At 48.7% G+C, this 24186-nt stretch overlaps 1 long non-coding RNA gene across 1 annotated transcript in view; it reads left to right on the top strand.

Moving 5' to 3' along the window:
• The first annotated feature begins 7274 nt into the window (after nt 1-7274).
• Nucleotides 7275-24186, top strand: part of LOC142574205 (uncharacterized) — a 43985-nt gene continuing 27073 nt past the window's right edge. Inside the window, exons 1-2 of the long non-coding RNA XR_012826451.1 lie at nt 7275-7573; nt 8308-8416. This is a non-coding gene — a long non-coding RNA (uncharacterized LOC142574205). The remainder of the gene's footprint in view (nt 7574-8307; nt 8417-24186) is intronic.

The raw sequence follows: 24186 nt of genomic DNA, 5'->3' as shown, positions 1-24186 counted from the left end.
TGCTCAATACAGCGTAAATTTACCACCCTCAAATGAACGGCCTGACTGAGTGTTTGAACTGCACCTTTACCGACACGCTATCGAAAAACGTTTCTGACGACCACTGTGACTGGTACCTGGCTCTACCTAATAATACCTTTGCGTACAACTCTTCCCGTCTCGAAACAGCTGGCGCTTCCCCGTTTTACCTCTTGTATCGCCGAGAACCGACGCTGCCACAAGGCACTGTGCTTCCGTCCAGCACAGCTTCAACTAGCGATTACGTCCATGATGCAATCGCCGTGCTGACAATGCTCGCCAACTTGGGCGCGCTCGTCTACAAGTGTCTCAAGATAAACAGAAACAGCGCTACGACTTCCGTCACTGTGATGTCCATTTTGTGCCCGACACCCTCGCGTTGCTTTCGCCACAATCGCGCAAAGTTGGCCTTTGTGAAAAACTGCTTTCCTATTGCACAGGCCCATATCACGTGCTCTGCCATGTGACCGATGTCACCTATGAAATCATTCTAGTCACGCCCACTACGTCCTCCGCTGTGAAAACCAGTGACATTGTCCACGTCGCCCGACTCAAGCCCTACATCTCTCTGCGCGCCTTCGATATTTAACAGCCCCGTGACGGCGCTCTTGCATCCGGGGGGTTAGTATTAAGATATCATCGAGAGATGCTCAAGAGACGAGCCGCCGCGAGAACGACAACGAAGTTGGTCTGTGCCCTTGGCGCGAGCGAGTGTCGGCCTGGCTGTCTGCCTCCATTGTAAATTGGCTACAATTAGCCTCTCTCGTATGGGTCCTTCCACAAGTAACGTAATGCGCTGTTTGCTTCCATGCACGAATATTTATCTCTGCGGAACTGGGCAGGGTGCTAGTGGCGTTGTGTGCTGGAGTATGCATCGATGTTATACTGCTGTTTTTAAGAGTATAGCGTCGCCAGATCTGTCTGACGCTTAGACATAAATATAATCGCAATGTTGTGAATATTATGCGACCTGATGAGCAGAGTTATATTTAGTGGCGTGTTCTCTAAGTAATATGTTTACGCATGTATTCAGTACCAGAGAAAAACGAAGTTGCCATGTGGACAGTGGTATTGAATGAAAGTGTGGTTTTTGTGAATTATTTCAATGTAGTGTGGCATCTCTTTTAACCCCGAAATAACCGATGTGCGTTGGTAGCACGGACACGTGTCTGTGGTACTTAGATCAAATGCTGGGTGAATGCACTGCTCTGGATTATTACGAATTTCTCAAGGCTCACCGATGTCTTGTCTGCCGTTATAGAATGAGGGCTACAAATATAGATTGGTCAGCAACTGTGCTCGTACCGGGCAGTGGTGAGATGTTAAAGCGAATATTCTCGCTTGCTTGAGATTAGGCTCTAGTGTTGGGCTCTATTTATGTAGGGCTGGTGATGAATATGAGCCGGCACAGAGGCAGGCTTGTCGAGAGAGAAAGAGAGGAACACCTTTACTGGCCCATAATGAAATGAAGTGCGTTATACGTCTGATGGGGTGGCCCGGGTCTTGAGCGCTCGGGCCTGTTGATGAGCATATTCCTTGCCTTCAACTGAGGAGGGGGCTGGTACCCAAATTAGTTCGATCGTTTGTTTAGGAGGGGTAGCTTTTCTGAGGATATTTAGTGCCGCTAAAGGCACCCTCACAGATTTGTAGTTCTTGTATGGAGCTTGTGAGTCCGTGACAATCTTGGTGACGTTTGCTTGCAGGAGCGCGAGGGCTATCGCCGCTTCTGCTTCCTCCGAAGACGGAATGTTGATTGGTGCACAGGTTACCAGCTCTTCTAGCCCGGTTCCCACGACTGTTGCCCTCGTGGAGCGTTTAGGGTAGGGAGGCGTCTGCATATAGGACAGTGGCGTCTTCCTCCAGGGTTCTGGAGATGGCTCTTGTCCGGGCGTCGCGTCGTCCGGCGTGCATTCTAGGGTTCATGTATCGCAGTTGCAGGTTGCATTACAGCTTCTCAGTCCACTTTCCGGGCAATTGACCGTGGCGGGTGTAGTATTATTCTTGCCATCCACTTTTTCGGAAGACGCTTCTCCCCGCCTTGGTTTTGCTAAGGCGTACCCTTTGATTGGATATGTGGGCTTCTGCAAGCTCGGCTTCTGTGTTGTGGACTGCCATTTGAAGTAATCTTGTAGCGTATGAATTTATGGGAATACCCAGGACCTGTTTCGTGGCTTTCCTGATTATTGCGTCAAGTTGTAATACTTCCGTCTTGACGAGTTGCAGGCAGGGCGCTGCGTAGACGATTCGTGAGATAACAAAGGCCCGAACGAGGCGCACGGTGTCCGATTCCTTCAGACCCCTCCGCCTGTTGGCCACTCGTCTTATCATGTTCAAGATCTGGTCAGACATGAGCTTGATTTTTCTGGTCGTGGCTGTTGCCCTGCTGTCTGCCTGGATCAGGAGGTCCAGGACCCTGAGTTGAGGTACCGAAAGGATCCGGATCCCTTCCGAAGGTCTTCGGAAGTTGAATAGCTGTTGACCGTGTAAGCCGCTTTTTGGAGCGTGTTTTCCCTCCAGCCATCCGACCCTGCCCTCGCAGTCCAGAGGGTGATGTCGTCGACATATAATGCATCGCCCAGGTCGTCTATTGATTCGAGAAGATTGCACAGCGGCAGCAGAGTCGTTTGAATAGCAAGGGGTAAAGGCTATCCTTGCGGAAGGCTTTCCTTCCTTTCCTTACCTTGCGGCTTTCCTCTATCCCCCAGAGACATCGCTTGGGATGTCTACTCTTCATCATGATACTGGATGTTCGGTTGCGAAGAAAGTCTCGGATGTAGCTGTACATTTTCACTCCACAACCCGTGGTAGGTAGATTGGAGAGGACACTTTCATGCGTGGCGTTATGAGAGGCACCTGTGTGGTCTAGAGCTAGTCGCGCTCGCGGCACATGCTTCGTTGCTCGCTTAATTACCAGCTCGGTAAGTTGTACGATAACATCCTGGGTACCCAGGTGGTGCCTAAAGACATACATTGTCTCCAGCATCTGATCGGTGGCATCCAGATGTCGCTACAACGTGTTGAGTACCACACGTTCCATGACCTTCCCCACGCAGGACGTCAGGGATATCGGTCGCATGTTGTCGATGATATGAGGTGTCTTCCCAGGCTTGGGTATGAAGAAGACTTCTGCCTCTTTCCATTCCTGGGGAAGTTTGCCAGACTCCTAGATACGGTTGATATACTCGAGCAGCTCTCTGCGCACCTTGTGCTCGAGGTTGTTGAGTAACTTGTAGGTAATGGTATTGTGTCACGGCGCACTGCCCCTGTTGCTCTCAGAGATTGCCGAGACCAATTCGGTGTGGGTGAATGGCTTGTCTATTGCTTCATGGCTAGGTCCTGCATAGTCGGGAGGTGCGATATCGCCTTTCTCTGTTTTCAGGTACTTGGCCTTCAGGTCGTTGATGAGTTTGTCGGCACCCCCAGTATAGTTGAGAGTGCACGTGAGGCTTTGATTTGTGGCGCCCTTGCTGCCGAGAGGATCGATCAGGTGACGACGGCGGCAGTTTGTCACACGCCCTCAGCCAGTTCTCTCTGCACAGCTTGGATGCGTATACAGCGGCTTGCTTGTTACGATCATTGATGCGTTTGCGAAGTTTCTTGTTGCGTGGTTGATTGGTTGTGTGTTTGTGGTTGTGTGGCTGTGAGGCTGTGTCGTGCTTCCCAAAGGTGGGCAAGCTTTGCGTCCGCGCAGGGTGTCTACAGTGTAGTCGCAATTTTCCAGGTGTATTTCTCTACCAGCTCGAGTTGTTCCTTGGACCATTGCGAATACGTTTTAGTGCTGTTCGTGTCCTCGTCTTCATCGGCTGCTTGCCTTTTCCGAAGCTTGTCCCAGTCTGTTGTCTTTGCTGTTCCTATTCAGGCTCTGAACACGGGCCCCTTGAGCGTAATATTGCCTAAATCGTGGTCCGACCACAAGTCAACCCCCGCCTTCTGCCACCACACGTCCAAGGTTCCACTCAGCAGGGTAAGGTCTGAAATGGTGTCCCTGGTCGTACTTGTGCCCATGGGAGTGGGAGTGTCTGGTTCGTTGAATAGGCCTAGGTTGTGCTGATCCATAAGGTTCGCCAGCACCCTGCCTCTCTTGGAGAAAAATTAGTAGCCCCAATTTGAGTGAGGCGCACTACAATCTCCTAATATCAATAGGGGTCGCCTGCCCGCCTCTCCCTTGCTCTCGAGTAACGTGCCCTCTATTTTCAGGTCCTTCTTGGAGGGGTACAGTATGCGTTGAGTGTAAAGGGGTTGTATTTACGGCCTAAGTCTCTGCTGTGAATTTCCAAGAGAACGTGTTCACACCCTCTCGGGCTCATCATGTGCTGCGTCGCAGCTATGTTACTTAGGACTAGGATCGCTGTGGCTTTTCTCACTGGCATCGGTGTATAATGATGTAGCCCGGGAGTTTGGTTCCCGAGTTGGTTTCTTGTATTGCAAGGATATCCGGTTTGTGTTCCGCGTTGTTTATGTATTGCTGTAATTCCCCTATTTTGTCCTTGATTCCTCGACAGTTTCATTGGGCTAGGTCGTTGTATCTTCCTTCCTGTTTTTACGCCTGTGCGCCATCTTGGCTCAGGTTGGTGGTCGTGAGACTCCTTCCCATACACGGTTTCCCATAAGGGGCTCTCTTATCTTTCTAATTGTTTAGTATGAGCTCGTTGACATTAGCTTCTGGCGCGTCGAACTTTGCCATCTTGGATGGTACCAAGCCGATATGGCTGGCAAGCTGTGTGACCATTTCGGTGAGGGCTTGAATGGGCTTGGCCCACACCGGTTCCTCAGACGGACTCGATTCAATTTTCTCTGCGTCCATAGCTGTTACCGGGCGCTCTGGCTGAGCGTCCCTCTTGACAATTTTGCGTTTTGTGTCATCCTTGCTGCTTTTCAATTTTTGTAATGGCTCCATACGCGCAAGAAACGCGGTGATTTGCTCATTTTGCTTAATTACAAGCGCTTTCAGTTGCATGCATTACTCGCAATCTTTCTTGGTTATCTTGTGAAGGGGAGGGAAATCTTTGTTGCTAAGAGCGAGAGGAGATCTATCTTCCCAGCCCAACTGTTTAGCGGCGTTCCTCGTCCGCGTCTGGCTCCGGGTCTTCGACTTTGAGCGCGACTCCCGGCGGCTCCCGCTGCAGCTGCTCCCGGCCACGTCACCCGGTGACGACGTTCTCGAGGCCGGCCTTGAGGCGCAGCTGCTGCCCCGCCCTCTTCCGTCGTCACGAGAAAGAGACCGGTTAATTTTCCACGACGTAGCTGCTCCCTCCCTACGTGGCACTATGGATGCTTCTGCGGGCGAGTCGTTGGCATCTCTCCGCTCCCACCTGCGTCTCCGTACCCTGTACGGGATCTTGAAGCCAGCGTTGCACACCTTCTCTGCGGCCAAATGTTCGCCTCCACAGAGGTCACACTTGGGGGCACACTTGTGCAGCTGATCGGGATTACGAGCACCGCATCCTCGGCAGATCCGGTCTGCTGGATTCGGGCAAACATCCATGCGATGACCCAGGCGACCGCACTGATAGCAGATATCTATCTGCTTCCTGTATAACGAGCATTTGGCGAGCAGGCCACCATAACAGACATAGTCCGTCACTTTGGGTTCATTGAAGACGATCACCACAGACGTCGTGTTGGCGATGTGGTTAGCCTCTACAGCAGAGGGATTATATTCGTTGACGATGTTCTCGTTGATTTCTTTAACCGTATATACGAGGGGGACACCTCGTAGGCACTTTGTCATGCCATGGGGGGCCGATTCGTAGGCGCTGACCGCGTGCTCATTGCCTTGGACAATAATCAGGGTGACTTCCACGTACCGGTTAGCATTTTCTCCCTTCGAAGTACAAATGACAACGATGTTTTGCTGGTAATTTGGGCATATCACGTCCCGGACCCATTCTTCTTTGGTGACTCCCGCCGCAGCATAAATGGCCCAGCCAACTTCGATATAGCCGACCTTGCTGATATTGAGACCCCCCGTAGTCTCACCACGATCTTTTTATCGTCTCGGGGCTATGCAGGCACGCGCGCTCCCTTGAATGACTTATTTTTGGCGTTTCCGGGTCCATGACCGGCACCGGAGGGTTTCATTGAAGTGCGTTGGGTGGCCGGGACTTTCGTTCACTTGGTGCACTTGGGAGTTGGTGCAAGAAGGTTTTGAGCACAAGGTGATAATCCGGCACAATCATCCAAAAACTGCGGAGCCGATGTGAAGCGCGTCTCACCGGTGTTGCGCCTTAACAAGCCAAGAATAGCAGACGTTGATTTTTACCGCCGAGAAGTTCGCCTGCAATAAGTGGCAATCTTCCTGAAGTCAACGTCACAGGACGTATTGGCTTTCATGGAAGTTTCGCTATGCGTCGGATACCTATGCGTCGGATACAAAGGGACTGAATATGGCATCAGAAATATCTCTCGAGACAACAAAAATTTCTGTGGTACGACACAAGTTCCTGACTTTGTAGTTGCTACTGTCATTTCTGATGTTACGACAGAAGTTCTGGCACCGCAACAAAAACATTCTGTCGTCACGACGAAGAATTCCGAAGTCGCAACAAAGACCTTCTGTAGTGACAACAGCAGTTTTGAAGTCGCCACAGAAGCTTTCTGTTGCGATAATTATGAAGTCGTAACAGGAACCTTAGGTGGCGAGAGACGCTTTCTTCTTTGTACGGCATAAGAGCATTATGGGGCCCGTGGCCAAACTTGCCTCGCGGCCCCCGTGATGAAGATTATGACGAAAGCGATCAAGGTGATAGGATAGCGTGCAAAGTGTTTACACTGTTATACCTTCACCTTCACCAAGAACATACGTATGAGGGCATCTTTCATCTTGATATAACGTTTGTAACATGCTTGCTTTGAGAAAACGTGTTTCCTCTGTTCTGTTAAGTTTTTTTGTAATACCTATTGTCTAAATGGTTTCTCGCTATCATTTAAGCATAGAGTTAGTTACAAATAATAAAATTTCGCCATCTGCATCACATTGTAAAGGAGAACCGCGTCTTGTGAAGATTCGCGCGGCATTACACGCCTCATACGTAACTCATTTCGGCATTTCTTTCCACGTGTTGGGCCGCACAACAGTGAGGGTTCATGGGGGCTTCCGCTTCTCATGCGAAAGAATAAACAGTATACAGCGCTATAAAAAGAAATACGGATGACTTTTGTAATAAAAACTACAAAGCCGCAGATAGCCTGTAGGAATCAGCCTAAGGGGAATCTTGAAAGATTGATCGAAACGTTTCAAACAAGCAATTGTACAATGAAGGTATCATTTCTTGAGTTTCACCTAATGAGCCTGGCATTCTACAGACGACGTTTCACGCTATTCATTTGTGCTGCTCAGCGGTCATAGTGACATCTCAACATTTACTGATGTTGCTGCAGCTCTTCCATATGTAACTCGTGAGACGTCTCTCGCTTTGCACAGCAGAAGTATTCCGCACATACTAAATGCTTCTGTAAACTTCATTGGCTAATGCGGTATCATTTAGAGAAATTTTATAGGAGGTTTATTCAATAACGGCAATATATGTCCCATCGTTTTGATCATCGCCACAAGGTAAGTATTCCGTTTGGTAAAACGAAAACATATCGCGAATCTTTTCTTCCGCGCACATCAATCGTGTGGTGCCCGCTGCCTGCTGACATTGTATTGATGATTGGTGATAATTGGTGAACGTTCTCGCGAGGCACTAACCGCCGTTGTCTAAGTACACGCCTGTTTGAAATTGTTATCATTACGCACTGTATCTTGCTATTGCCGTTATGTATGTATTTTTTTTCCGAATCCCAATTGTAATGCGTTTCGCCTATAGGCTAAATAAATAGGTAAAAAAGTGTATTGCGATAACCGCATGGCTAGCTATGTTTGCTGAGCGCTATTAAATTTGAAATTCTGTTCTTTCTTTTACACTCAACATACCAGCTAGTTTATGAAATCGCGACCCTCTGTAGTATATCGCAATGCTAGCCATTCTCGTTGCTACAACATTTTATAAAGCACACGAGAGTAGATTAGAACGCGTTGTTGAATTCTAGAACTAAAGTAAACGCTAGGACTTCGATAACGACTGGCTACCGGTGTCTTTAGTAGTTCCCGGTGCTCCAAGGTAGTACAATTTCCCTATACCTCTCTATGTGTAGTTGGGAACGAATATGAAAGGAAAGGAAGATTCGCTAACCAGGTCCTATTTTTAGAGCGAGTTGTAGTGACAATTTCTTCGACCAAACTACTTAATCTACAATGGGTCACTTTCATTCTATTTCTTTTTGTTCTTGGCGGGCTGGCCTTAGAGTTTGCTGAATTCGTAAAACACAGTGCTTGTGTGATCGGAACGAGAAATGCACTTCTGGAAGCCTCTAGTTATTTGTGTAACATGGTTACCTTGCGTCTACAGCGAAGGTAAGCTGATCTACTTCTTTTCGTAGTATAATAATCTCTGATCTGCTTATAAGTACATCCCGTTTTTAATGCTCTTAAGTGTTCTGGTCACTTAGGTAGCATTTAGGCGTACTAAATTCATAAAGCGCCGTTTAATGCATCGACCATGCCACTTTCTGCATTCTTTGCCATTCCGCAAGTGTTGTTCAATAAAGAGAGTCTTGCGTACCACCCCCTGCATAGAGATACCTCAAGAAAGCGCGTGCCATCGGGTTTTTGGTGTTTGTTGTTATTTTGTTTACCATGGCTAAATTTTTTTATACGCAACAGCGTTTGTAATTCTTATAGTCTAATCTTTAGGTTGAATAGTATAGCAAAATCCTTATTTATGCGAAAGGCTCAAGCGGCCGTTTTGACGAAAAACCCGGCATCTGTGGCAGCGAAACAGCACTTAAATTCTCATTGCCTACGACGTCATGTCACCAGCGCACCTCGCCCGAGCGGAGCGGGTAAAACGGTGTTGCATGAGGGGAGAGGGCATCGCCGTGACGCCACGCCACCAGCGCTTATCGACGGAGCAGATACGGCGATGCGACGCCGCGGACGAGACGGGTTGATAGACAGATTTACAATAGCGTTTGTCACCTTACGTACTTTAAACGTAATCACCTTTGCGGGACATTATAGTGCGTGTCCTTTCCAATCTTTAAGTTTACCGTATGGGAACGCAAACGTAACGAAGACGTTATAAAGCAGGGTACCTTCTGGTGCCTCGTCTCAAATGTATCCAAGCCAAGACAATCCATTCGCAACCATCCTGCTGTTGCTATGCCGACGCGTCTCCTTAGGCCTGCGGGCGCCGGAATCGCCAAACCAACTCAAAGATTGTGCGTGCTATGCGATCATAACGAACGCTTCAGCTGAGTTTGGAGAAAGTGAAAGCTCATTTCAGTTACTGGCGATAAATACGAATCAGAGCGCAGCCGTCACGAGTATTCACGCTGAAGCGGGAGTCATGGGGGCCGCCATGCTCGACAACGCTATTTCTTAGCGTCCGTAAACATCGCGAACGTTAAATTCACCAAATAATGCACGTTATCATAGCGCACGTAAACCACAGGAGCCCAATGACGTCCGGAGCGTGCGCGGTGATGATTAGAATAACATGCGGATAATGAATACCTTCTTCCGCAAGCGACATAGCCGAAAGTGGACGTCGAGGAGCCCGAATGGCGAAACTAGAAATGAAATAGACTTTATACTCTGCGCTAACCCTCGCATCATACAAGATGTGGACGTGCTCCGCAAGGTGCGTTGTAGTTACCACAGGATGGTAAGAAACCAAATTAGCCTAGACTGGAGGAGGGAACGAAAGTAACTGGTACATAAAAACCGGTCAATCAGTTAACGCTAAGAGGGAAAATAGAGGAATTCCGGGTGAAGCTACAGAACAGGTGTTCGGCTTTAACACAGGAAGAGGATGAAGAAATGAAAGAAAATCTTATGGGAAAGATTAAGGAATGTGCAATATAAGTCGGTGGTAACCCCGTTAGACAGGATACCAGTAAGCTATCGCAGGAGGCAAAAAATCTAGTCAAGAAACGCCAATGTATGAAAGTTTCTAACCCTACAGCAGAATAGAATTGGCAGAATTTCCAAGTTAATCAACAAGCGTAATACAGCTGACATACGGAAGCATAATATCAATAGAATTGGACATCCTCTCTGGAACGGAGGAAGCCTAAAAGCAGTGAAGAAGAAACTAGGAATAGGCAAGAATTATATGTATGCGACAAAGCTGGCAATATCATTACTAATATGGATGAGATAGTTCAAGTGCCTGAATTCTATAGAGATTTATACAGTCCCAGTGGCCCCCACGACGATAATGGAAGAGAAAATATTCTAAAGGAAATTGAATTCTCACAAGTAACGGCGGAAGAAGTAAACAAAGCCTTGGGAGCTATGCAAAGGGAGAAGGCCGCTGGGGAGGATCAGGTAACAGCAGATTTGTTGGATGATGGTGCGCAGATTATTATAGAAAAAATGCCCCCCCCCCTCCTGTATACGCAATGCCTCATGACTTCGAGCGTACCGTAACCTTAAAGGAACGCTAACATAATCCTAATCTATAAGAAAGGGGACGCCAAAGCCTTGCAAAATTATAGACCCATCAGCTTACTGTCCGTTCCCTACAAAGTATTTGCTAAGGTAATCGCAAATAGAACCAGGAACACGTTAGACTTTTGTCAACCAAACGACCAGGCAGGATTCTGTAAAGGCTACTCAACAATAGACCATACGCACAATATCAGTCAGGTGATAAAGAAATGTGCGGAACATAACCAACCCTTATATGAAGCTTTCATTGATTACAAGAATGCGTTTGATTCAGTAGAAACCTCAGCCGTCTTGGAGGCGTTACGGAATCAGTGTGTAGACGAGCCGTATGTGAAAATACTGAAATATATCTACAGCGGCTCCGCAGCCACCGTACTCCTCCATAAAGAAACCAACAAAATCTCAATAAGAAGGGCGTCAGGCAGGGAGATACGATCTCTCCAATGTTATTCACAGCGTGTTTACAAGAGGTATTCAGAGACCTGGATTGGGAAGAATTGGGGATAAAAGTTAATGGAGAATACCTTAGTAACTTGGCATTTGCTGATTATATTGCCTTGCTTGGTAACTCAGGGGACAAATTGCAATGCATGCTGACTGACCGGGAGAGGCAAAGTAGAAGGGTGGGTCTAAAAATTAATCTGCAGAAAACTAAAGTAATGTTTAACAGTCTGGGAAGAGAACAGCAGTTTACGATAGGTAGGGAGACACTGGAAGTGGTAAGGGAATTCATCTACTTAGGACAGTTAGTGACCGCGAATCCGGATCAGGAAACTGAAATAATCAGGAGAAGAAGAATGGGTTGGGTGCGTTTGGTAGGCATTCTCAGATCATGAACAGCAGGTTGCCATTATCCCTCAGGAGAATAGTGTATAACAGCTGTGTCTTACCAGTACTCACGTACGGGGCAGAAACCTGGAGGCTTACGAAAAGAGTTCTACTTAAATTGAGGATGACGCAACGAGCTATGGAAATGATGATGGATGGAACATTAAGGGATAAGAAAAGAGCAGATTGAATGAGGGAAGAAACGCGAGTTAATGACATCTTAGTTGAAATCAAGAAAATGAAATGGGGGGGGGGGCAGGGCCGGACATATAATGAGGGGGGTAGATAACGGATGGTGATTAAGGGTTATGGACTGGATTCCAAGGGAAGGGAAGCGTAGCAGGGGGCAGCAGAAAGTTAGGTGGTTGGATGAGATTAAGAAGTTTGCAGGGACGATGGCGAGTACCTCGTCACTCCTCTGCCTGACATTCCACTACAGTATGACGTTACCTATACCGCAGTTAAAGTTACCGTTACCGTTAACTTTAACTATCTTTTACTTTAATTCTACCGCAAGGTATTTATTTGCCTTACCAAGGTGGATTGTGTCGGCGGCCATCACGTGGAAGCTTTATCAAATGATGGTTCTTGCTAGCTTAGCAGGCCCCTCGCGCCAGCCTCGCGCGCCGATCCCCACAAAGAAAAGGGTTGTGACGGACCTGTCCTCGGCGCAGGCTGAATACTTTTGGCAAGTATAATTTCGTCCTACCTAAATATTTGCGACATCCACGATCGCCCTTTAGGCCAGACGCTTGCGCTCAAGCGTCGGATTCTTACTGGCGATGCTACGCCTATTCAGCGACGACCGTATCGAGTTTCTGCGTGGGAACGCCGAGTAATTGAAGGTGAATTGAACAAATTGCTAGATAAAAACATTATTCAACCTTTTTCGAGGCCATAGGCGTCACGTGTGGTGCTGTGGTTAAGAAAAACGACGGCACGTGGCGCTTCTGAACAAGATTACTAGGAAGTACGTCTACCCGTTTCCAAGTATAGATGACGCCCCTGACTGCCTCCTCGATTCCAGCTATTTCTCTTCAATTGATCTTCGTTCGGGATGCTGGCAGATTGCTGTTGATATCGACAGCGGAAAAAACGCGTTCATCACACCTGATGGCCTGCACCAATTTAAAGTGATGCCGTTTGGATTATGCAAAACCCTACCAGCTTTGATGGACTCTTTGCTCCCAGCTTTCATATGCTCCACATGTCAGTGCTACCTCGACGACGTCATCGTCTTCTCGCCAACCTTCGACAGTCACCTTAAGCTTGACGTAGTAGTTCTGCGGAAACCCGCAAGCTGGAGAGAAGTAATGAATAAAGGGAAAATCAGACATCCACCTGTTCGTAGCAATTGCTACAAAGGAAACCCATACGGGTTACTCAACGTCACCTTAAGCTTCCAACAACTATACATGATGCATTTCGAAAGGCGAAGCTGCAACTTAATTCGTCGAAATGTCGTTTTGGCCGCAGCCCAATTACTGTTCTGGGCCACCTCGTTGATGCTTCCAGAGTACAGCCCGATCCCGACAAAACTCGCGCTGTCCGAGACTTTCCGGTTCCTAAGAGAGATGCAGACGTTCGAAGATTTGTAGGACTAAGCTCGTAATTTCGTCGTTTTATTCAAGATTTTGCGGCAATTGCTCGACCTCTCACTAATCTTTTGAGAAGGGCGTAGAATTCTGGGGTACATCAGAAGCCGCCACCTTCTCTCATCTCATCACTCTTCTCACCTCACCACCCATTCTCGTCCACTTTGACGCTGATGCCCCTACAGATTTGCGTACAGTTGCCAGCGGTCATGGCGTAGGTGCCGTCTTAGCCCAGTGTCAGCTTGGCCAGGACCGCGTTATTGCTTTTCGAACCGCCTCCTAGCACATGGAAGCGCAACTATACCATTACGGAACGAGAACGTCTTGCTGTTGTCTGGTTGGTTGCGAAGTTCCGTCCTTACCTTCACAGCCGCCCTTTTTCCGTATTCACTGACCATCATGCTCTCTGGTTGGTCTCATCGCTAAAAGATCCTGCAGGCCGGCTTGGTCGATGCGCTTTGAGGCTACAAGAATTTTCATATCCCGTGGTGTACAAGTCTGGCCGCCTGCTCCAAGACGCTGACAGTTTGTCGCGTTGCCCTGTTGACGACTCTGACACCTCCTATATTGCCAGTGCTGCTTGCGTATTCTCTGTATCACAGCTGCTTCATTTCGACGACGAGCAACGTCGTGAAGTATACATCCGAGCACTCATGGGCCGTTTTGGACACTCCGGCCGATGCTACTCTATGCCTCTTTGTCCTCCGCGACGGTACACTGTACCCTCGTAACTTTCATTCGGACGGCTATGAGTTTCTACTTGTAATACCTAAACACCTCTGCTCAACCGTTCTAAAAGAGCTTCACGACGAGCCAACGGCAGGACATCTCGGCGTACCTCGAACCTATGACAGTGTACGTCGCCGTTGTTTCTGACCGGGCCTTTCCCGTTCGGCACGACGTTACGTCGCCGCTTGTGAACTTTGTCAACGACGCAAGAAGGCTTCCCAGTTCCCCACTGGTTACCTTCAGCCGCTCGACATCCCTCCCGAGACCTTCCATCGTGTCCGCTTAGACCTTCTCGGCCCGTTTCCGGAATCTACATCAGGAAACAAGTGGGTTGCAGTCGCGGCGGACGACTTGACGCCCTATGCCGTAACCCTCGCTTTTCCGACCAGGAGCGCAACTGATGTTGCGGACATCCTCCTAAATGATATCATTTTGATGCATGGTGCTGCTCGTCAATTGCTAACAGACCATGACTGTACGTCTTTGGCCAAAGTCATTAACGACATCATGCGCGCCTGCTCAATACAGCATAAATTTACCACCTCCTACCACGCACAAATGAAGAGCCTCTCTGAGCGTTTGAACCGCACCCTTACCGACATGCTATCGAAATACGTTTCCTACGACCACAATGACAGGGACCTGGCTCTACCTTACATTGCATTTGCGTACAACTCTTCCCATCTTGAAACTGCTGGCTTTTCCCCGTTTTCCTTCTTGTATGGCCGAGAACCGACGCTACCACTAGACACTGCTTCTGTCCACCACAGCTTCAACTAGCGATTATGCCCGTGATGCAATCACCCGTGCTGAGAATGCTCGCAAACTTGCGCGCGCTCGTCTACAACTGTCTCAAGATAAACAGAAACAGCGCTACGACCTCCGTCACTGTGATGTCCATTTTGTGCCCTGCACCCTCGCGTTGCTTTGGTCACAATCTCGCAGAGTTGGCCTTTGTGAAAAACTGCTTTCCTCGTGCACGGGCTCATATCACGTGCTCTGCCATGTGGCCGATGTCACTAATGAAATCATTCTAGCCACGCCCACTACGTCCTCCGCTGTGAAAACAAGTGACATTGTCCACGTCGCCCGACTCAAGCTCTACAACTCCGCCACGCGCCTTGAATTTTCAACAGCACCGTGACGCCGTTTTTGCCGCCGGGGGCTAGTATTACGATATCATCGAGAGATGTTCAAGAGACGATCCACCGCGAGAATGACGATGAAGTTGGTCTGTGCCCTTGGCGCGAGCGAGGGTCGGCCTGGCTGACTGGCTCCAGCGTAAATAGCCTGTATATAGACTAATAGTATAGAGTATAGCATCGCCAGATTTGTCTTACGCTTAGACATAAAAATATTCGCAATGTTGTGAATATTATGCGACCTGATGAATAGAGTTAGATTTAGTGGCGTGTTCTCTAAGTAATATGTTTAGGCATGTGTTCAGTACCAGAGAAAAACGAAGTTGCCATATGGACAGTGGTATTCAATGAAAGTGTGGTTTTTGTGAATTATTTCAATGTAGTGTGGCATCTCTTTTAACCCCGAAATAACCGATGTGCGTTGGTAGCAAGGACACGTGTCTGTGGTACTTAGATCAAATGCTGGGTGAATGCACTGCTCTGGATTATTACGAATTTCTCAAGGCTCACCAATGTGTGTTGTCTGCCGTTATAGAATGAGGGCTTCAAATGTAGATTGGTCAGCTACTGTGCTAGAACCGGGTAGTGGTGCGATGTTAAGGCGAATATCCTCGCTTTCTTGCGTTTAGTCTCTACTGATGTGCTCTATTTAGGTAGTGCTGGTGATTGATGTGGGCTGGCACACCGGCAGGCTTGTCGAGAGAGAGAAGCAACTTTACTGGCCCATAGTGAAATGGTGTGGGTTAAGCGTCTGATGGGGTGGCTCCCTCTTCACGGTCTCCATATGCATTCAGGGCCACGTGGCCCCTGTGGATCAGTCGGAGCTGGTGTTGCAGGGCGGGGCTGGATAGCATGACCCACCATCGCTCGCATAGAGTGGGGATAGCAGGGGGATTAGTTATGGGTATAGGTGGGGGTGATCTTCGCAAACATTGCACTCTCCTATGACGTACCGAAGGGGGACTAGTGCATTGCACTAAGGGTATATGTTCTTGTATTTTTCTGGGTATATTTTGTTTCGGAGGCAAGGGTGGGAAAGCACCCTGCCTCGATTGGCCTGTATATTGTTTGTTCGGCTATGCTCAAGGAATGGTCGGGGTGCGGGAATGTCTTCGTACCGTCTCTGTATTACTTGTCTATATCTATGTAACTGGTGATGGGCTGCCGTCCCCTTGCTTTCTCCTCGATGGCCCGGGAGTTGAGTGTTCGGGCCTGTTGATGAGCATATTCGTTGCCCTCAACTGAGGAGTTGGCCGGGACCCAAACCAGGTCGATTGTTTTTTTAAGAAGCGTAGCTTTTGCTAGAATATTTAGTGGAGCAAGGGACACTCTGCCAGATCTGTAGTTCTTCTATGCAACTTCTGAGTCCGTGACGATCTTGGTGACGTTAGGTTGCAGCAGCGCGCGGGCTATCGCCGCTTCTTCTTCTTCATGCGAAGACGGAGTGTTGATTGATGCACAGGTGACGAGCTTTTCTAGCCCGGCGACCACGACTGTTGCCCTTGAGGAGCGTTTGGGTAGAGAGGCGTCTCTGTATAGGGCAGTGTCCTTTTACTCATGGGTCCTGGAGATGGCTTTTGCCCGGGCGTCGCGTCGTGTGGCGTGCTTTGTGCGGTTCATGTTGCGCGGTAGTGGTTTGCATTCCAGCTTCTCAGGGCACTTTTCGGGTAATTGGCCGTGGTGGGTATAGTGTGATTCTTGCCATCCGATCTTCTGGAGGACGCTTCCGCCCGCCTTGATCTGGCCAGGGCCTACCCTTTGATTGGATAGATGGGCTTCTGCGGGCTCGGCTTCTGTGTTGTGGACTGCCATTTGAAGTAATCTTGTCGTGCATGAATTTCTGGGAATACCCAGAGCCTGCTTCGTGGCTTTCCTGATTATTGCGTCAAGTTGTAATATGTCCTTCTTGAGGAGTTGCCGGCACAGCGCTGCGTAGACGATTTGTGAGATAACAAAGGCCCAACGGTGTCCGATTCCTTCAGACCTCCCCGCCTGTTGGCCACTCGTCTGATCATGTTCAAGATCTGGTCAGACGTGACCTTGATTTTTCTGGTCATGGTTGTTGCCCTGCCGTCTGCCTGGATCAGGAGGCCCAGGATCCTGAGTTGAGGTACCGCGAGAATCCGGATCCCTTCCATAGTGATTTCTTGTTTTCTGCTTGTTTCCCTGATGCACTTGGTCTCACAATTGTCATCTCCGTCTTTTGAGGCGAACAGCAAAGGCCACAGGTCTTCGCATAGCTGTTGGCCGTGTCAGCCGCTTTTAGGAGCGTGTTTTCCATCGAGCCATCCGACGCTGCCCTCGCCGTCCAGAGGGTGATGTCGTCGGCATATAATGCATGGACCAGGGCGTCTATTCATTCGAGAAGCTTGGGCAACGGCAGGAGAGCCTAGTTGAACAGGAGGGGGAAAAGGACCGAACCTTGCGGCGTTCCTCTATTCCCCAGGGAGATCGGTTCGGATGTCTCTTTTCTATCATGATCCTGGCCGTTCGGTTGCGAATAAGGTCTCGGATGTAGTTGTACGTTTGCACTCCACAAGCCGTGTTGCGTAGGCTGCAGAGGACACTTTCGTGCGTGACGTTATCAAAGTGTGGTCTAGCGCTAGAGGAGCTCGCGGCGCCTGCTTTGTTGCCCGCTTAATTACCAGCTCGTTGATTTGTACGAGAACATCCTGGGTGCCCAGGTGTTGCCTAAAGCCATACGTTGTCTCAACCATCTGATCGGTGGCATCCAGATGTCGCTGCAGCCTTTTGAGTACCATACGTTCCATGACGTTCCCCACGCACGGCGTCAGGCATATCCGTCGCATGTTGTCAATGTGAGGTGTCTTCCTAGGTTTGAGTATGAAGTGGACTCCTGCCTTTTTTAATTCCTGCGAAATTTTCTAGACTTCCAGACATGGTTGATATACTCAAGTCGCTCTCTGCCGGCCTAGTGCTCGAGGTTGTTGAGAAACTTGTAGGTAATAGTATTAGGTCCCGGCGCGCTGTCCTTGTTGCTTTCGGAGATTGCCGAGACCAATTCGGTGTCGGTGAATGGCTTTATTGCTTCATTGGTAGGTACGGCGTAGTCGGGAGGTGCGATATAGCCCTTCTGCGGTTTCAGGTACTTGGCCTTCAGGTCGTTGATGAGTTTGTCGGAACCCCCAGTGTAGCTCTTGAGAGTGCGCGTGAGGCTTCCATTGCTGCATCCATTGCATCCTTGCTGCCGAGAGAATCGATGAGGTGACGAAGGAGGCACCATATCTTTCTGGCCCCGCAGGGGCGTCTGCGTCAGCAGGCGTTTGGTGTGTTGCGACACCACGGACCCGAGCACACGAGGGTTGGACCCTCCCGCGTGTAGCCGTGCGCGGCTTAGCCGTGTCTGGGGAAAAGGGGATCCTGGGGGTTGAGCCGAAGCTGGGTGTTTGGACCTTTAAGGCCCCCCGGCGGAGGCAACACACCTCTTCGGCCTCGGCTTCACATAGACGGCACCCCCGGACTGACCCACCCGGGGGAAATCGGTAGTTGCCTTTTCCTGTCTCTCACTCTCCCTCCAACCTTCGTCTTTCCCTCACTTTCCATCTTTCCTGTCTTCTCCTAACTTCCGCTCACTTCCAATTTTCCAGGCAGCAAGGGTTAACCTTGTGTGAATAGCCAACCTAGGTTATCTCATATTTGGTTATAGTGATAACGTACAGCTGGCGCATACAGGACCTGCTTTTTACAGTCCCTGTAGCGTCCCCTTGTAGGGCTCCACGGTGGGTGGTTGGCGTTATTGCCGAAAATTCAATCCCTTTATGGCAACCTCTTTCCCTCCGCTTCCTGATCGCCCTCAGAAAAGAGGGCGCACCGAAGATGTATTTCAGTTTTTTGGACGACAAAGACCTAACTTCCCACGATTTCACGTCGTTCATTCAGAAATGCCAGATAAACAAGTACGCACAATCTCCCCATTTCTAGTTTCTAAGTCTTTAACTGATGCTCTTGGTCCAGGTTACAAGGCATCAAGGATGGCAAGTGGAGATCTCCTTTTGGAGCTCCGTGACCTGAAACAATACGAAAAGCTACCTAATCTAGTGTCTTTTGGTGACTTTCAAGTGACAGTGACTCCACACCGCACTATGAACACTACACGCGGCGTTGTCTCAGATGATGACCTGCTTCAGCTGACAGAGGCAGAGCTCCTAGAGGGCTTCAATGAGCAAAATGTTGTTAATGTGAAAAGAATAAAGATAAGGCGCGATGGTAAAGAAATTGCAACCAAACACCTAATTCTCACTTTCAATTCAAGTGTCCTGCCCGAATCAATCGAGGCCGGGTACATAAAGCTCCGTGTCAGGCCTTACGTGCCTAATCCACTCCGATGTTTCAAATGCCAGCGCTTCGGCCACAGCTCGCAGAGCTGCCGAGGCCGCCAAACTTGTGCTAAATGCAGTGCCAAAGAACACACCACTGAAACCTGTGAGAACCCTCTCCGCTGTGTAAACTGCGATGGGGAGCACGCCGCGTACTCGCGGTCGTGCCCATCATGGAAGAAAGAAAAGGAAATTGTTACAATTAAAGTCAAGGAAAATATCACTTTCAAAGAGGCACGCAGGCGGGTTTCATACCTGCCCAAGAAAAGCTTTGCCGAAGTGGCGCGTCAGGGGGCAGCGTCACAACGGCCTCCGGCGGCTGTCCGACCCACAAGCAGTGAGTCGGCAGTTACGCCGTCTGCCCCTGCGGCGGTTGCAGCTAGCGCTGCTCCGTCAACCGTGGAGAAGGGACCATCGATCCCGAAGGTGGGCGCAGCCGAGGCTGCCTCAACCTCCCAGGTCCCTTCCAGCGCTGGCAACGGCCGGCGCAGCCAAATCCCCCAGGGAGCCCCAACGACCTCCGGGCTGGTGGGCGCAGCGGTCTTGCCCTCCAAGGCGGGACTCTCTCTGATAACTTCTCGCTCGCAGGAGCACGTGTCCGGCGCCTCACAAGAGGCAATGGACACAACACCTATCCCCACGGCGCGCCCAGCGCCTAAGGAGCGGCGAGGCTCCCTCGAACGCTCCAGAAAGAGCAAAACTCCCGTTACAGAGCCTCGAAAGGGCTCTGTAATTTAATCACTGTAATTTCCATAATCACTACTTCTGTTTCTGTACACACAGCACATATTAACTCCCAATATGGATACACAAATAATTCAATGGAACGTCAGAGGTCTTCTCAGAAACCTTGATGATGTGCAGGAACTTATACAAAAACACAATCCAAAAGTGCTGTGTTTACAGGAAACACATTTAAAAAACAAACACACAAACTTTCTTCGACAGTATCTAACTTTTCGCAAAGATCGCGATGATGCCGTCGCATCATCGGGCGGTGTTGCCATAGTCACTCACAGAAATATAGCGTGCCAACCTTTACAGCTACAAACGCCCCTTGAAGCAGTGGCGGTTCGAGCTGTCCTACTAAACAAACTCATCACCATTTGCTCGCTTTACATACCCCCGCATTACCAACTAAACAAACATGAATTTCAGTCCTTGATCGATCAATTGCCAGAACCCTATGTTGTTCTTGGCGATCTCAATGCGCACAGCAGCCTGTGGGGAGACTCTCGTATCGATGCGCGAGGTCGCCTCGTTGAACAATTTCTTTTTTCGTCCGGTGCGTGTCTGCTGAATAAGAAGACACCCACATATTATTCTCTCGCAAACAGAACATTTTCTTCAATTGACCTCAGCCTTGTTTCCCCTTGTATACTGTCTGAACTCGAATGGGAAGTCACCAAGAATCCTTACGGAAGCGACCACTTCCCCATACTGCTAAAAACACATAAAGAAAAAGAATGTCTACCACAGGCTCCTAGGTGGAAGATCGAAACAGCCGACTGGGAGAAGTTCCGAAACTTAACTAATATCTCATGGAATGACATGTCTTGTTTAGGAATTGATGCTGCTGTGCAGTATCTTACAGCCTTCATTATAGATATTGCATCTAAATGCGTATCAGAAGTAAATGGCTTGGCATGTAAACGGCGGGTCCCGTGGTGGAACGAAGACTGCAGGATCGCTCGTAAGAAACAAAACAAAGCGTGGGGGTTGCTACGCGCTTCGCCCACTGCAGAGAATCTAGTGAACTTTAAGCAAGTAAAATCCCAAGGCAGGCGAACCCGCCGACAGGCCAGAAGAGAAAGCTGGCACAAGTTTTTATCGAGTATTAACTCGTTTAGGGATGAGGCCAAAGCCTGGAACAGAGTTAATAGGATTAGAGGGCGGGAAACACATTCGCTCCCCCTGGTAAACACACAGGGCGATACACTGCAAGACCAGGCAGACTCACTTGGAGAATATTTTGAGAGCGTGTCAAGTCAAACAAATTATACACAATCCTTTCTCAAATACAAACAAACAGAAGAACGTAAGCCATTAACAAGAAAAGGTCGAGAGAATGAGCCGTACAACCGTCCTTTTTGTATTGCGGAATTGAGAGCTGCCTTGAGCGCATGCAACAGCTCCGCACCAGGATCTGATAGAATCATGTATGAAATGCTCAAACACTTACACAATGACACGCAGGATACACTACTCACACTTTTCAACACCATTTGGGATGCAGGGTACCTTCCAACTGCATGGAAGGAAGCCATTGTGGTCCCTGTTTTGAAACAAGGCAAGGACCCTTCCTCAGTGGCAAGTTACCGCCCGATAGCCCTCACAAGTTGCATCTGTAAGGTGTTTGAAAAAATGATTAATCGGCGACTCATTCATTTCCTTGAACTGAGCAAAATCCTTGATCCCTATCAATGCGGCTTCCGAGAAGGGCGCTCCACAACTGACCATCTTGTACGTGTCGAAGCAAATATCCGGGACGCATTTGTACACAAACAATTCTTCTTATCCATATTCCTCGATATGGAGAAGGCGTACGATACGACGTGGCGTTACGGAATCTTAAGAGACTTGTCAGAAATGGGCATCCACGGTAATATGCATAATATAATAGAAAGCTATCTGTCAAATCGTACCTTCCGGGTAAAAGTCGGCAATGCATTCTCACGCCCTTTTACGCAAGAAACGGGTGTACCCCAAGGAGGCGTGCTGAGCTGCACGCTCTTTATCGTGAAGATGAACACGCTTCGTGTTTCATTACCACCCGCCATCTTTTACTCTGTCTACGTGGACGACATTCAAATAGCTTTCAAATCGTGTAACCTCGCAGTCTGCGAGAGACAGGTACAGCATTGCCTGAACAAAGTCTCAGTGTGGGCAGACAAGAATGGATTTAAGATCAATCCTAACAAAAGCTCTTGCGTTCTTTTTACAAGAAAAAGAGGCCTGGTTCCGGATCCTTCCTTAGAACTGTGTGGGCAACGAATACCTATCAGCAAAGAGCACAAATTCCTAGGTGTCATACTTGACTACAGACTCACTTTCGTCCCCCACATTAAATATCTTAAAGAAAAATGTCTGAAAACAATGAACATAATCAAACTTCTATCCCAGACTACATGGGGTAGTGACAGAAAGTGTTTAATGAATATCTATAACAGCCTCATTCGATCACGACTAGACTATGGTGCCGTGATCTATCATTCTGCAGCCCCGAGCGCGCTAAAGATGCTAGATCCGGTCCACCATCAAGGAATCCGACTGGCCACTGGCGCTTTCAGAACGAGCCCCATACAAAGTTTATATGTAGAATCGAATGAGTGGTCACTTCATCTGCAGAGAACATACATCAGCCAAACATATTTTCTGAATGCCCACTCAAATCCACAACATCCCTGTTTTAATACCATTAATGACATGACATATGCTACACTCTTTCGCAATCGTCCCTCCGTAAGACAGCCTTTCTCGCTGCGTGTGAGGGAGCTTAGTGAAGAAATGCACGTTCCACTCCTGGAGCTTCCCCTAATGCATCCAGCCAAGCTGCTGCCTCCGTGGGAGTGGCAGCTCATACAATGTGATATATCTTTCGTGGAAGTCACAAAGCATGCTCCAGAGATTGAAATCCAAATGCATTTCCGGGAACTCCAGTACAAATACTCCTGCACTGAGTTCTACACAGATGCGTCGAAGTCACGCGACGGGGTGTCCTATGCAGCCGTCGGTCCATCCTTCTCGGAATCCGATTTACTGCATCCGGAAACTAGTATCTTCACGGCTGAGGCCTACGCAATACTGTCGACCGTGAAGCATATAAGGAAATCAAAACTCAAAAAATCAATTATATATACGGACTCCCTAAGTGTTGTGATGTCTTTGATATCGTTCTGTAAGCACAAAAATCCTATAATCATTGAACTCTATTCCGCCCTAAGTAAAGCATATGTATCTAACCAGCATGTGATAATATGCTGGGTGCCTGGACATAGGGGCATCCAGGGTAACGTGTTAGTGGACCAAATGGCCACATCAATTGCATCACACACTGTTAATTCTGCCGCTACAGTCCCTGTCGCAGACCTGAAGCCTTTCTTAAGAAGGAAACTGCGAAACTACTGGCAGCGCTTGTGGGACCTGGAAACAAATAATAAGCTGCATGTAATAAAGCCACAACTAGGTTTCTGGCCTCCTGTAACAAAATCACGCCGGACAGATGTCCTATTCTGCCGTCTAAGAATAGGACACACTTTTGGCACGCATAACTTCTTACTTACTGGAAATGAGCCCCCAACCTGTGGGAGATGCGGGGAGAGGCTGACCGTCCTCCATGTCCTCCTGGAGTGTCGGAAAGCCGAATCTGAGAGAAAGAAACATTTTCCATTAGCATACCGGCAGCGCATTCCCCTTCATCCTGTAATGTTACTCGGCCCAGAACCACTCTTTGACACTAACGCAGTCCTAGACTTCCTGAAAGATGTTGTCCTGCATGTTATTAGCCCCACATGTTCATAGCGGGTCCTCTCTTCAGAGGATACCGCTGTGATAGCTCTTTCGTGTAGCACGTGCCTCTAGGCCCTTGTGTTTCAAGGGCTCTGGCGAGGCAGCAGTGCTCCAAGTAATTTTAACATCCTACATATTTTTGATTTTGCATCATTCTTCTACGATGGATTTTAATGTTCATAGTAATCGTCATTAGTCATCGCCATAATTTTATAGCACGTAGATTTTACGCACTTTACAGCGACAATTTTTAGGCCACTTTACAGCCAAGTCACATCTCCATAATACATCGTCAACATCACCACTTGTCATGGCGCTCTTTGGCCAAACCTGGCCCTTGCGCCATTAAACACTACATATCATCATCATATCTTTCTGGCCGACAGGGTCCCTTGTAGTCCGTTACACACGCACACAGCTCTCTGCGCAGCTTCGACCCGTATTCCGCGGCTTGCTTGTTGAGATCAAGAATGCGTTTGCAAAGTTTCTTGTTGTGTAGTTGTTTCTTCCAGCGTCTGGTGAGGCTGTGT

This window comes from Dermacentor variabilis, chromosome 3 (genome assembly GCF_050947875.1).
Source record: "Dermacentor variabilis isolate Ectoservices chromosome 3, ASM5094787v1, whole genome shotgun sequence".
NCBI lineage: Eukaryota > Metazoa > Arthropoda > Arachnida > Ixodida > Ixodidae > Dermacentor > Dermacentor variabilis.
The sequence above is the reverse complement of the archived record's forward strand: the minus strand, read 5'-3'. Positions and strand labels throughout refer to the sequence as shown.